Source organism: Rattus norvegicus, chromosome 8 (genome assembly GCF_036323735.1).
Source record: "Rattus norvegicus strain BN/NHsdMcwi chromosome 8, GRCr8, whole genome shotgun sequence".
Taxonomy (NCBI): Eukaryota; Metazoa; Chordata; class Mammalia; order Rodentia; family Muridae; genus Rattus; species Rattus norvegicus.
The window spans coordinates 2,481,065-2,495,123 of NC_086026.1; positions in this window are offsets into that span (position 1 = coordinate 2,481,065).

The following is a 14,059-nucleotide window of genomic DNA, read 5'->3' on the forward strand; positions in this document are numbered from 1 at the left end:
GTGAGCCGAATCTCAGGAACTTGGTGAATTCACTTAGATCCCAATAGGCCTCAGTAGTAATAAGTGGAGCTGTACGGGATATAGAAAAATTCTCACGAATGGAATCAAAATTTCTAGGCGAATGCAGTGAGTTCCCAAAGGGACATGCTTGTATGAGTGTGCTTTTCTATATATAGCAACATTTTAAGTAACAGAATCTAGGTATCATTGTGAATTCAGTAGGTTCCCAAAAGGAATCGCATGTAATGAGATTGTTATTCAAGATACAGCAACGTTTTAACGAACTGAAAGATGTTTCTTTGTGAATTCAGTTAGTTCCCAGTAGCAGGCTCTTCTAATTGTGTGCTTTTAAAGATTTATCAAAATTTGGTGAGGCGAATCATAGTAACTTTGTGAATCCAGTTAGTTCCCAAAGGCCGCAGTAGTAATAAGTGGACTGTTGGGGATAAAAAAATTTCACGAATAGAATCAAAATTTCTAGGAGAATACAATGAGATCCCAATGGGACAGGCTTGTATCAGTGTGCTTTTCAATATATAGCAACATTTTAAGGAACGGAGTCTAAGTATCATGGTGAATTCAGTAGGTTCCGAATAGGATTCGCATGTAATAAGCTTGTTATTCAAGATAGAGCAACGTTTTAACGAACTGAAACACTGTTTCTTTGTGAATTCAGTTAGTTCCCAGTAGTAGGCTCTTGTAATATGTGTCCTTTTAACGATTTATCAAAATTTGGTGAGCCGAATCTCAATAACTTGGTGAATTCAGTTAGTTCCCAATAGACTGCAGTAGTAATAAGTGGAATGTTCGGGATATTGATTAAATTTTCACGAAAGGAATCAAAATTTCTAGGCGAATTCAGTGAGTTCCCAATGGTACATGCTTGTATGAGTGTGCTTTTCAATATAGAGCAACATTTTAAGGAACGGATTTTAAGTATAATGGTGAATACAATAGGTTCCCAATAGGATTCGCATGTAATAAGCTTGTTATTGAAGATAGAGCAACGTTTTAACGAACTGAAACACTGTTTCTTTGTGAATTCAGTTAGTTCCCAGAAGCGGGCTCATGAAATATGTATACTTTTAAAGATTTATCAAAATTTGGTGAGCCGAATCTCAGGAACTTGGTGAATTCACTTAGTTCCCAATAGGCCGCAGAAGTAATAAGTGGACTCTTCGGGATATAGAAAAATTTTCACGAATGGAATCAAATTTCTAGGCGATTTCAATGAGTTCCCAATGGGACATGCTGGTATGAGTGTGCTTTTCAGTATAGAGCAACATTTTAAGGAACGGAATCTGAGTATCATGGTGAATTCAGTAAGTTCCCAATAGGATTCGCATGTAATAAGCTAGTTATTCAAGATACAGCAACGTTTTAACGAACTGAAACACTGTTTCTTTGTGAATTCTGTTAGTTCCCAGTAGCAGGCTCTTGTAATTGTGTGCTTTTAAAGATTTATCAAAATATGGTGAGCCGAATCTCAGTAACTTGGGGAATTCGGTTAGTTCCCAATAGTTCGCAGTAGTAATAAGTGGAATGTTGGGGATAAGAAAAATTTCACGAATGGAATCAAAATTTCTAGGCGAATTCAGTGAGTTATCAATGGGAGGTGCTTCTATGAGTGTGCTTATCCTTAGACAGTAACATTTTAAGGAACGGAATCTAAGTATCATGGTGAATTCAGTAGGTTCACAAAAGGATTCGCATGTAATAAGCATGTTATTCAAGATAGAGCAACGTTTTAACGAACTGAAACACTGTGTCTTTGTGAATTCAGTTAGTTCCAAGAAGCAGGCTCTTGTAATATGTGTACTTTTAAAGATTTATCAAAATTTGGTGAGCCTAATCTCAGTAACTTGGTGAATTCACTTAGTTCCCAAAGGCCGCAGTAGTAATAAGGGGACTGTTGGGGATAAGAATAATTTCACGAATGGAATCAAAATTTCTAGGCGAATTCAATGAGATCCCAATGGGACAGGCTTGTATCAGTGTGCTTTTCAATATATAGCAGCATTTTAAGGAACGGTGTCTAAGTATCATGGTGAATTCAGTAGGTTCCCAATAGGATTCGCATTTAATAAGCTTGTTATTCAGATAGAGCAACGTTTTAAAGGACTGAAACACTGTTTCTTTGTGAATTCAGTTAGTTCCCAGTAGCAGGCTCTTGTAATTGTGTGCTTTTAAAGATTTATGAAAATATGGTGAGCCGAATCTCAGTAACTTGTGGAATTCGGTTAGTTCCCAATAGGTCGCAATAGTAATAAGCTGACTGTTGGGGATAAGAAAAATTTCACGAATGGAATCAAAATATCTTGGCGAATTCAGTGAGTTCCCAATGGGACGTGCTTCTATGAGTGTGCTTATCAATATATAGCAACATTTTAAGTAACACAATCTAGGTATCATGGTGAATTCAGTAGGTTCCCAATAGGATTCGCATGTAATGAGATTGTTATTCAAAATACAGCAACGTTTTAACGAACTGAAACACTGTTTCTTTGTGAATTCAGTTAGTTCCCAGCAGCAGGCTCTTCTAATTGTGTGATTTTAAAGATTTATCAAAATTTGGTGAGCCGAATCTCAGTAACTTGGTGAATTCAGTTATTTCCAAAAGGCCGCAGTAGTAATAAGTGGACTGTTGGGGATAAGAAAAATTTCACGAATGGAATCAAATTTCTAGGCGAATTCAATGAGATCCAAATGGGACAGGCTTGTATCAGTGTGCTTTTCAATATATAGCAACATTTTAAGGAACGGAATCTAAGTATCATGGTGAATTTAGTAGGTTCCCAATAGGATTCGCATGTAATAAGCTTGTTATTCAAGATAGAGCAACGTTTTAACGAACTGAAACACTGTGTCTTTGTGAATTCAGTTAATTCCAAGTAGCAGACTCTTGTAATATGTGTACTTTTAAAGATTTATCAAAATATGGTGAGCCGAATCTCAGGAACTTGGTGAATTCACTTAGTTCCCAATAGGCCGCAGTAGTAATAAGTGGACTCTTCGGGATATAGAAAAATTTTCACTAATGGAATCAAAATTTCTAGGCGATTTCAGGGAGTTCCCAATGGGACATGCTTGTATGAGTGTGATTTTCAATTTATAACTACATTTTAGGGACTGATTCTAAGTATCATGGTGAATTCCATAGGTTCCCAATGGATTCATATATAATAAGCATGTTATTCAAGATACAGCAACGTTTTAACGAACTGAAGCACTGTTTCTTTGTGAATTCAGTTAGTTCCAAGTAGCAGACTCTTGTAATATGTGTACTTCTAAAGATTTATCAAAATTTGGTGAGCCGAATCTCAGGAACTTGGTGAATTCAGTTAGATCCCAATAGGCCTCAGTAGTAATAAGTGGACTGTACAGGATATAGAAAAATTCTCACGAATGGAATCAAAATTTCTAGGCGAATGCAGTGAGTTCCCAAAGGGACATGCTTGTATGAGTGTGCTTTTCTATATATAGCAACATTTTAAAGAACGGAATCTGAGTATCATGGTGAATTCAGTAAGTTCCCAATAGGATTCGCATGTAATAAGCTAGTTATTCAAGATACAGCAACGTTTTAACGAACTAAAACACTGTTTCTTTGTGAATTCAGTTAGTTCCCAGTAGCAGGCTCTTCTAATTGTGTGCTTTTAAAGAATCTAAGTATCATGGTGAATTCAGTAGGTTCCCAATAGGATTCGCATGTAATAAGCTTGTTATTCAAGATAGAGCAACGTTTTAACGAACTGAAACACTGTTTCTTTGTGAATTCACTTAGTTCCCAGTAGTAGGCTCTTGTAATATGTGTTCCTTCAGAGATTTATCAAAATTTGGTGAGCCGAATCTCAGGAACTAGGTGAATTCAGTTAAAACCCAATAGGCAGCAGTAGTAATAAGTGGACTCTTCGGGATATAGAAAAATTTTCATGAATGGAATCAAAACTTCTAACTTTTTAACGAACTGAAACACTGTGTCTTTGTGAATTCCGTTAGTTCCAAGTAGTAGGCTCTTGTAATATGTGTACTTTTAAAGATTTATCAAAATTTCCTGAGCCGAATCTCAGGAACTTGGTGAATTCACTTAGTTCCCAATAAGCCTCAGTCGTAATAAGTGGACTGTTCGGTATATAAAAAATTTTCACGAATGGAATCAAAATTTCTAGGCGAATTCAGTATGTTCCCAATGGGATATGCTTGTATGAGTGTGATTTTCAATATATAACTACATTTTAGGAACGGAATCTAAGTATAATGGTGAAGTCAATAGGTTCCCAATAGGATTCGCATGTAATAAGCATGTTATTCAAGATAAAGCAACGTTTTAACGAACTGAAACACTGTTTCTTTGTGAATTCAGTTAGTTCCAAGTAGCAGGCTCTTGTAATATGTGTACTTTTAAAGATTTATCAAATTTGGTGAGCCGAATCTGAGTAACATGGTGAATTCGTTTAGTTCCCTATGGGCCGCAGTTGTAATAAGTGGACTCTTTGGGATATAGAAAAATTCTCACGAATGGAATCAAAATTTCTAGGCGAATGCTGTGAGTTCCCAATGGGACATGCTTGTATGAGTGTGCTTTTCTATATATAGCAACATTTAAAGAAAGGATGTAAGTATCATTGTGAATTCAGTAGGTTCCCAAAAGGATTCGTGTGTAATGAGATTGTTATTCAAGATACAGCAACGTTTTAACGAACTGAAAGATGTTTCTTTGTGAATTCAGTTAGTTCCCAGTAGCAGGCTCTTCTAATTGTGTGCTTTTAAAGATTTATCAAAATTTGGTGAGGCGAATCTCAGTAACTTGGTGAATTCAGTTAGTTCCCAAAGGCCGCAGTAGTAATAAGTGGACTGTTGGGGATAAGAAAAATTTCACGAATGGAATCCAATTTTCTAGGAGAATTCAGTGAGTTCCCAATGGGACAGGCTTGTATCAGTGTGCTTTTCAATATATAGCACCATTTTAAGGAACGGAGTCTAAGTATCATGGTGAATTCAGTGGGTTCCCAATAGGATTCGCATGTAATAAGCTTGTTATTCAAGATAGAGCAACGTTAATACGAAATGAAACACTGTTTATTTATGAAATCAGTTAGTTCCAAGTAGCAGGCTCTTGTAATATGTGTACTTTTAAAGATTTATCAAAATTTGGTGAGCCCAATCTCAGGAACTTGGTGAATTCAGTTAGTTCCCAATAGGCCGCAGTAGTAATAGGTGGACTCTTCGGGATATACAAAAATTTTCACTAATGTAATCAAAATTTCTAGGCGAATCCAGTGAGTTCCCAATCGGACATGCTTGTATGAGTGTGCTTTTCAATATATAACAATATTTTAAGTAACGGATACTAAGTATCATGGTGAGTTCATTTGTTCCCAATAGGATTCACATGTAATAAGCTTGTTATTAAAGATAGAGCAAAGTTTTAACGAACTGAAACACTGTTTCTTTGTGAATTCAGTTAGTTCTCAGAAGCAGGCTCATGTAATATGTGTACTTTTAAAGATTTATCAAAATTTGGTGAGCCGAATCTCAGGAACTTGGTGAATTCACTTAGTTCCCAATAGGCCGCAGTAGTAATAAGTGTACACTTCGGGATATAGAAAAATTTTCACGAATTGAATCAAAATTTCTAGGCGATTTCAATGAGTTCCCAATGGGACATGCTGGTATGAGTGTGCTTTTCAATATAGAGCAACATTTTAAGGAACGGTATCTGAGTATCATGGTGAATTCAGTAGGTTCCCAATACGATTCGCATGTAATAAGCTAGTTATTCAAGATACAGCAACGTTTTAACGAACTGAAACACTGTTTCTTTGTGAATTCTGTTAGTTCCCAGTAGCAGGCTCTTCTAATTGTGTGCTTTTAACGATTTATCAAAATATGGTGAGCCGAATCTCAGTAACTTGGGGAATTCGGTTAGTTCCCAATAGGTCGCAGTAGTAATAAGTGGAATGTTGGGGATAAGAAAAATTTCACGAATGGAATCAAAATTTCTAGGCGAATTCAATGAGATCCCAATTGGACATTCTTGTATAAGTGTGCTTTTCAATATAGAGCAACATTTTAAGGAACGGAATCTAAGTATCATGATGAATTCAGTAGGTTGCCAATAGGATTCGCATGTAATAAGCTTGTTATTCAAGATAGAGCAACGTTTTAACGAACTGAAACACTGTTTCTTTGTGAATTCAGTTAGTTCCCAGTAGCAGGCTCTTGTAATATGTGTACTTTTAACGATTTATCAAAATTTGGTGAGCCGAATCTGAGTAACATGGTGAATTCGTTTAGTTCCCAATGGGCAGTAGTAGTAATAATTGGACTCTTCGGGATATAGAAAAATTCTCACGAATGGAATCAAAATTTCTAGACGAATGCAGTGAGTTCCCAATGGGACATGCTTGTATGAGTATGCTTTTCTATACATACCAACATTTTAAGTAACAGAACATAGGTATCATTGTGAATTCAGTAGGTTCCCAAAGGGATTCGCATGTAATGAGATTGTTATTCAAGATACAGCAACGTTTTAACGAATTGAAAGATGTTTCATTGTGAATTCAGTTAGTTCCCAGTAGCAGGCTCTTCTAATTGTGTGCTTTTAAAGATTTATCAAAATTTGGTGAGGCGAATCTCAGTAACTTGGTGAATTCAGTTAGTTCCCAAAGGCCGCAGTAGTAATAAGTGGACTGTTGGGGATAAGAAAAATTTCACGAATAGAATCCAAATTACTAGGCGAATTCAATGAGATCCCAATGGGACAGGCTTGTATCAGTGTGCTTTTCAATATATAGCAACATTTTAAGGAACGGAGTCTAGGTATCATGGTGAATTCAGTAGGTTCCCAATAGGATTCGCATGTAATAAGCTTGTTATTCAAGATAGAGCAACGTTTTAACGAACTGAAACACTATTTCTTTGTGAATTCAGTTAGTTCCCAGTAGCAGGCTCTTGTAATATGTGTACTTTTAACGATTAATCAAAATTTGGTGAGCCGAATCTCAGTAACTTGGGGAATTCAGTTAGTTCCCAATAGACCGCAGTAGTAATAAGTGGAATGTTCGGGATATTGAAAAATTTTCACGAATGGAATACAAAGTTCTAGGCGAATTCACTGAGTTCCCAATGGTACATGCTTGTATGAGTGTGCTTTTCAATATGTAGCAACATTTTAAGGAACGGAATCTAAGTATCATGGTGAATTCAGTAGGTTCCCAATAGGATTCGCATGTAATAAGCTTCTTATTCAAGATAGAGCAACGTTTTAACGAACTGAAACACTGTGTCTTTGAGAATTCAGTTAGTTCCAAGTAGCAGGCTCTTGTAATATGTGTACTTTTAAAGATTTATCAAAATTTGGTGAGCCGCATCTCAGGAACTTGGTGAATTCACTTAGTTCCCAATAGGCCTCAGTAGTAATAAGTGGACTGTTCTGGATATAGAAAAATTTTCACGAATGGAATCAAAATTTCTAGGCGAATTCAGTGAGTTCCCAATGGGACATGCTTGTATGAGTGTGATTTTCAATATATAGCAACATTTTAAGGAACGGAATCTAAGTATCATGGTGAATACAGTAGGTTCCCAAAAGGATTCGCATGTAATAAGCTTGTTATTCAAGATAGATCAACGTTAATACGAAATGAAACACTGTTTATTTATGAAATCAGTTAGTTCCAAGTAGCAGGCTCTTGTAATATGTGTACTTTTAAAGATTTATCAAAATTTTGTGAGCCGAATCTCAGGAACTTGGTGAATTCAGTTAGTTCCCAATAGGCCGCAGTAGTAATAGGTGGACTCCTCGGGATATACAAAAATTTTCACGAATGTAATCAAAATTTCTAGGCGAATTCAGTGAGTTCCCAATGAGACATGCTTGTATGAGTGTGCTTTTCAATATATAACAACATTTTAAGTAACGGATACTAAGTATCATGGTGTGTTCATTTGTTCCCAATACGATTCACATGTAATAAGCTTGTTATTAAAGATAGAGCAAAGTTTTAACGAACTGAAACACTGTTTCTTTGTGAATTCAGTTAGTTCCCAGTAACAGGCTCTTGTAATATGTGTACTTTTATAGATTTATCAAAAATTTTGAGCCGAATCTCAGTAAATTGGTGAATTCAGTTAGTTCCGAATAGGCCGCAGTAGAAATAAGTGGACTATTCGCGATATAGAAAAATTTTCAAGAATTAATCAAAATTTCTAGGCGAATTCAGTGAGTTCCCAATGGGACATGCTTGTATGAATGTGCTTTTCAATGTATAGCAACATTTTAAGGAACGGAATCTAAGAATCATGGTCAATTCATTAGGTTCCCAATAGGATTCGAATGTCTAAGCATGTTATTCAAGATAGAGCAACGTTTTAACGAACTGAAACACTGTTTCTTTGTGAATTCATTTAATTCCCAAGCAGGCTCTTGTAATATGTGCTCTTGTAATATGTTTCTTTGTGAATTCAGTTAATTCCCAATAAGCCTCAGTAGTAATAAGTGGACTGTTCGGGATATAGAAAAATTTTCAGGAATGGAATCAAAATTTCTAGGTGAATTCAGTGAGTTCCCAAAGGGACATGCTTGTATGAGTGTGCTTTTCAATATATAGCAACAGGTTAAGGAACGGAATCTAAGTGTCATGGTGAATTCTGTAGGTTCCCAATAGGATTCGCATGTAATAAGCTTGTTATTCAAGATACAGCAACGTTTTAACGAACTGAAACACTGTTTCTTTGTGAATTCACTTAATTCCCAGTAGGAGGCTCTTGTAATATGTGTACTTTTAGAGATATCAAAATTTGGTGAGCCGAATCTCAGTAACTTTGTGAATTCAGTTTCTTCCCAATAGGCTGCAGTATTAATAAGTGGACTGTTCGCGATATAGAAATAATTTTCACGAATTAATCAAAATTTCCAGGCGAATACACTAGATCCCAATGGGACAGGCTTGTATGAGTGTGCTTTTCAATATGTACCAACATTTAAGGAACGGAATCTAAGTATCATGGTGAATTCAGTAGGTTCCCAATAGGATTCGCATGTAATAAGCTTGTTATTCAAGATACAGCAACGTTTTAACGAACTGAAACACTGTTTCAATGTGAATTCACTTAGTTCCCAGTAGCAGGCTCTTGTAATATGTGTTCCTTCACAGATTTATCAAAATTTGGTGAGCCGAATCTCAGGAACTAGGTGAATTCAGTTAAAACCCAATAGGCCGCAGTAGTAATAAGTGGACTCTTCGGGATATAGAAAAATTTTCATGAATGGAATCAAAACTTCTAGGCGAATTCAGTGAGTTCCCAATGGGACATGCTTGTATGAGTGTGCTTTTCTATACATAGCAAAATTAAGGAACGGAATCTAAGTATCATGGTGAATTCAGTAGGTGCCCAATAAGATTCGTATGTATTAGCTTGTTATTCAAGATAGAGCAACGTTTTAACGAACTGAAACACTGTTTCTTTGTAAATGCAGTTAGTTCCCAGTAGCAGGCTCTTGTAATATGTATACTTTTAAAGATTTATCAAAATTTGTTGAGTCGAATCTCAGTAACTTGGTGAATTCAGGTAGTTCCCAATAGGCCTCAGTAGTAATAAGTGGACTGTTCGGGTTATAGAAAAATTTCACGAATGGAAACAAAATTTCTAGGCGAATTCAGTGAGTTCCCAATGGGACATGCTTGTATGAGTGTGCTTTTCAATATATAGCAACATTTTAAGGAACCCAATCTACATATCATTGTGAATTCAGTAGGCTCCCAATAGGATTCACATGTAATAAGATTGTTATTCAAGATAGAGCAAAGTTTTAACGAACTGAAACACTGTGTCTTTGTGAATTCAGTTAGTTCCCAGTAGCAGGCTCTTGTAATATGTGTACTTTTATAGATTCATCAAAATTTGGTGAGCCGAATCTCTGGAATTTGGAGAATTCACTTAGTTCCCAATAGGCCGCAGTAGTAATAAGTGGACTCTTCGGGATATAGAAAAATTTTCACGAATGGAATCAAAATTTCTAGGCGATTTCAATGAGTTCCCAATTGGACATGCTTGTATGAGTGTGCTTTTCAATATAGAGCCACATTTTAGGAACGGAATCTAAGTATCATTGTGAATTCAGTAGGTTCTCAATAGGATTCGCATGTAATAAGCTTGTTATTCAAGATACAGCAAAGTTTTATCGAACTGAAACACTGGTTCTTTGTGAATTCAGTTAGTTCCCAGTAGCAGGCTCTTGAAATTGTGTGCTTTTAAAGATTTATCAAAATATGGTGAGCCGAATCTCAGTAACTTGGGGAATTCGGTTAGTTCCAAATAGGTCGCACTAGTAATAAGTGGACTGTTGGGGATAAGAAAAATTTAACGAATGGAATCAAAATTTCTAGGAGAATTCAGTGAGTTCCCAATGGGACGTGCTTCTATGAGTGTGCTTTTCAATATGTAGCAACATTTTAAGGAACGGAATCTATGTATCATGGTGAATTCAGTAGGTTCCCAATAGGATTCGCATGTAATAAGCTTGTTATTCAAGATAGAGCAACGTTTTAACGAACTGAAACACTGTGTCTTTGAGAATTCAGTTAGTTCCAAGTAGCAGTCTCTTGTAATATGTGTACTTTTAAAGATTTATCAAAATTTGGTGAGCCGAATATCAGTAACTTGGTGAATACAGTTAGTTCCCAATAGGCCTCAGTAGTAATAAGTGGACTGTTCGGGATATTGAAAAATTTTCACGAATGGAATCAAAATTTCTAGGCGAATTCAGTGAGTTCCCAATGGGACATGCTTGTATGAGTGTGCTTTTCAATATATAGCAACATTTTACCGAACGGAATCAAAGTATCATGGTGAATTCAATAGGCTCCCAATAGGATTCACATGTAATAAGCTTGTTATTCAAGATAGAGCAACGTTTTAACGAACTGAAACACTGGTTCTTTGTGAATTCAGTTAGTTCCCAGTAGCAGGCTCTTGTAATTGTGTGCTTTTAAAGATTTATCAAAATATGGTGAGCCGAATCTCAGTAACTTGGGGAATTCGGTTAGTTCCAAATAGGTCGCACTAGTAATAAGTGGACTGTTGGGGATAAGAAAAATTTCACGAAGGGTATCAAAATTTCTAGGCGAATTCAGTGAGTTCCCAATGGGACGTTCTTCTATGAGTGTGCTTTTCAATATGTAGCAACATTTTAAGGAACGGAATCTAAGTATCATGGTGAATTCAGTAGGTTCCCAATAGGATTCGCATGTAATAAGCTTGTTATTCAAGATAGAGCAACGTTTTAACGAACTGAAACACTGTGTCTTTGAGAATTCAGTTAGTTCCAAGTAGCAGGCTCTTGTAATATGTGTACTTTTAAAGATTTATCAAAATTTGGTGAGCCGAAGCTCAGGAACTTGGTGAATTCACTTAGTTCCCAATAGGCCTCAGTAGTAATAAGTGGACTGTTCTGGGTATAGAAAACTTTTCACGAATGGAATCAAATTTTCTAGGCGAATTCAGTGAGTTCCCGATGGGACATGTTTGTATGAGTGTGATTTTCAATATATAACTACATTTTAGGAAAGGAATCTAAGTATCATGGTGAATTCAATAGGTTCCCAATAGGATTCGCATGTAATAAGCATGTTATTCAAGATAAAGCAACGTTTTAACGAACTGAAACACTGTTTCTTTGTGAATTAAGTTAGTTCCAGTAGCAGGCTCTTGTAAATGTGTGCTTTTAAAGATTTATCAAAATTTGGTGAGCCGAATCTCAGTAACATGGTGAATTCATTAGTTTCCAAAGGTCTCAGTAGTAATAAGTGGACTGTTCGGGATATTGAAAATTTTTCACTCATGGAATCAAAATTTCTAAGCGAATTCAGTGAGTTCCCAATGGGACATGCTTGTATGAGTGTGATTTTCAATATATAGCAACATTTTAAGGAAAGGAATCTAAGTATCATGGTGAATTCAGTAGGTTCCCAATAGGATTCACATGTAATAAGCTTGCTATTCAAGATAGAGCAACGTTTTAACGAACTGAAACACTGTGTCTTTGTGAATTCAGTTAGTTCCCAGTAGCAGGCTCTTGTAATATGTGTACTTTTAAAGATTTATTAAAATTTGGTGAGCCGAATCTCAGTACCTTAGTGAATTCAGTGATTTCCCAATAGGCTTCAGTAATAATAAGTGGACTGTTCGGGATATCGAAAAATTTTCAGGAATGGAATCAAAAGTTTTAGGCGAATTCAGTGAGTTCTTAATGGGACATGCTTTTATGAGTGTGCTTTTCAATATATAGCAACATTTTAAGGAACTGAATCTAAGTATCATGGTGAATACAGTAGGTTCCCAAAGGGATTCACATGTAATAAGCTTGTTATTCAAGATAGATCAACGTTAATACGAACTGAAACACTGTTTATTTATGAATTCAGTTAGTTCCAAGTAGCAGGCTCTTGTAATATGTGTACTTTTAAAGATTTATCAAAATTTCCTGAGCCGAATCTCAGGAACTTGGTGAATTCAGTTAGTTCCCAATAGGCCGCAGTAGTAATAGGTGGACTCTTCGGGATATACAAAAATTTTCACGAATGTAATCAAAATTTCTAGGCGAATTTAGTGAGTTCCCAATGGGACATGCTTGTATGAGTGTGCTTTTCAATATATAGCAACATTTTAATTAACGGATACTAAGTATCATGTTTAGTTCAATTTTTCCCAATAGGATTCGCATGTAATAAGCTTGTTATTCAAGATAGAGCAACGTTTTAACGAACTGAAACACTGTTTCTTTGTGAATTCAGTTTGTTCCCTGTAGCCGGCTCTTGTAATATGTGTACTTTTAAAGATTTATCAAAATTTGGTGAGCCGAATCTCTGGAAATTGGTAAATTCACTTAGTTCCAAATAGGCCGCAGTAGCAATAAGTGGACCCTTCGGGATATAAAAAAAAATTCACGAATGGAATCAAAATTTCTAGGCGAATTCAGTGAGTTCCCAATGGGACATGCTCGTATGAGTGTGCTTTTCAATATATAGCAACATTTTAAGCAACGGAATCTAAGTATCATGGTGAATTAAATAGTTTCCCAATAGGATTCGCATGTAATAAGCTTGTTATTCAATATAGAGCAACGTTTTAATGAACTGAAACACTGTTTCTTTGTGAATTCAGTTAGTTCCCAGTAGCAGGCTCTTGAAATATGTGTACTTTTAAGGATTTATCAAAATTTGGTGAGCCGAATCTCAGGAACTTGGTGAATTCAGTTAGTTCCCAATAGGCCACAGTAGTAATAAGTGGACTGTTCGGGATATAGAAAAATTTTCACGAATGGAATGAAAATTTCTAGGCGAATTCAGTGATTTCCCAATGGGACATGCTTGTATGAGTGTGCTTTTCCATATACAGCAACTTTAATGAACGGAATCTAAGTATCATGGTGCATTCAGTAGGTTCCCAAAGGATTCGAATGTAATAAACTTGTTATTCAAGATAGAGCAAAGTTTTAACGAACTGAAACACTGTTTCTTTGTGAATTCAATTAGTTCCCAGGAGCAGGCTCTTGTAATTGTGTGCTTTTAAAGATTTATCAAAATTTGGTGAGCCGAATCTCAGTAACTTATTGAATTCGGTTAGTTCGCATAGGTCGCAGTAGTAATAAGTGGATTCTTCGGGATATTGAAAGAATTTTCACGAATGGAATCAAAATTTCAGGGCGAATTCAGTGAGTTCCCAATGGGACATGGTTGTATTAGTGTGCTTTTCAATATATAGCAACATTTTTTTTGGTTCTTTTTTTCGGAGCTGGGGACCGAACCAAGGGCCTTGCGATTCCTAGGTAAGCGCTCCACTACTGAGCTAAATCCCCAGCCCCAATATCTAGCAACATTTTAAGGAACGGAATCGAAGAATCATTGTCAATTCAGTAGGTTCCCAATAGGATTCGAATGCTTAAGCTTGTTATTCAAGATAGAGCAACGTTTTAACGAACTGAAACACTGTTTCTTTGTGAATTCAGTTAATTCCCAAGCAGGCTCTTGTAGTATGTGCACTTTTAAAGATT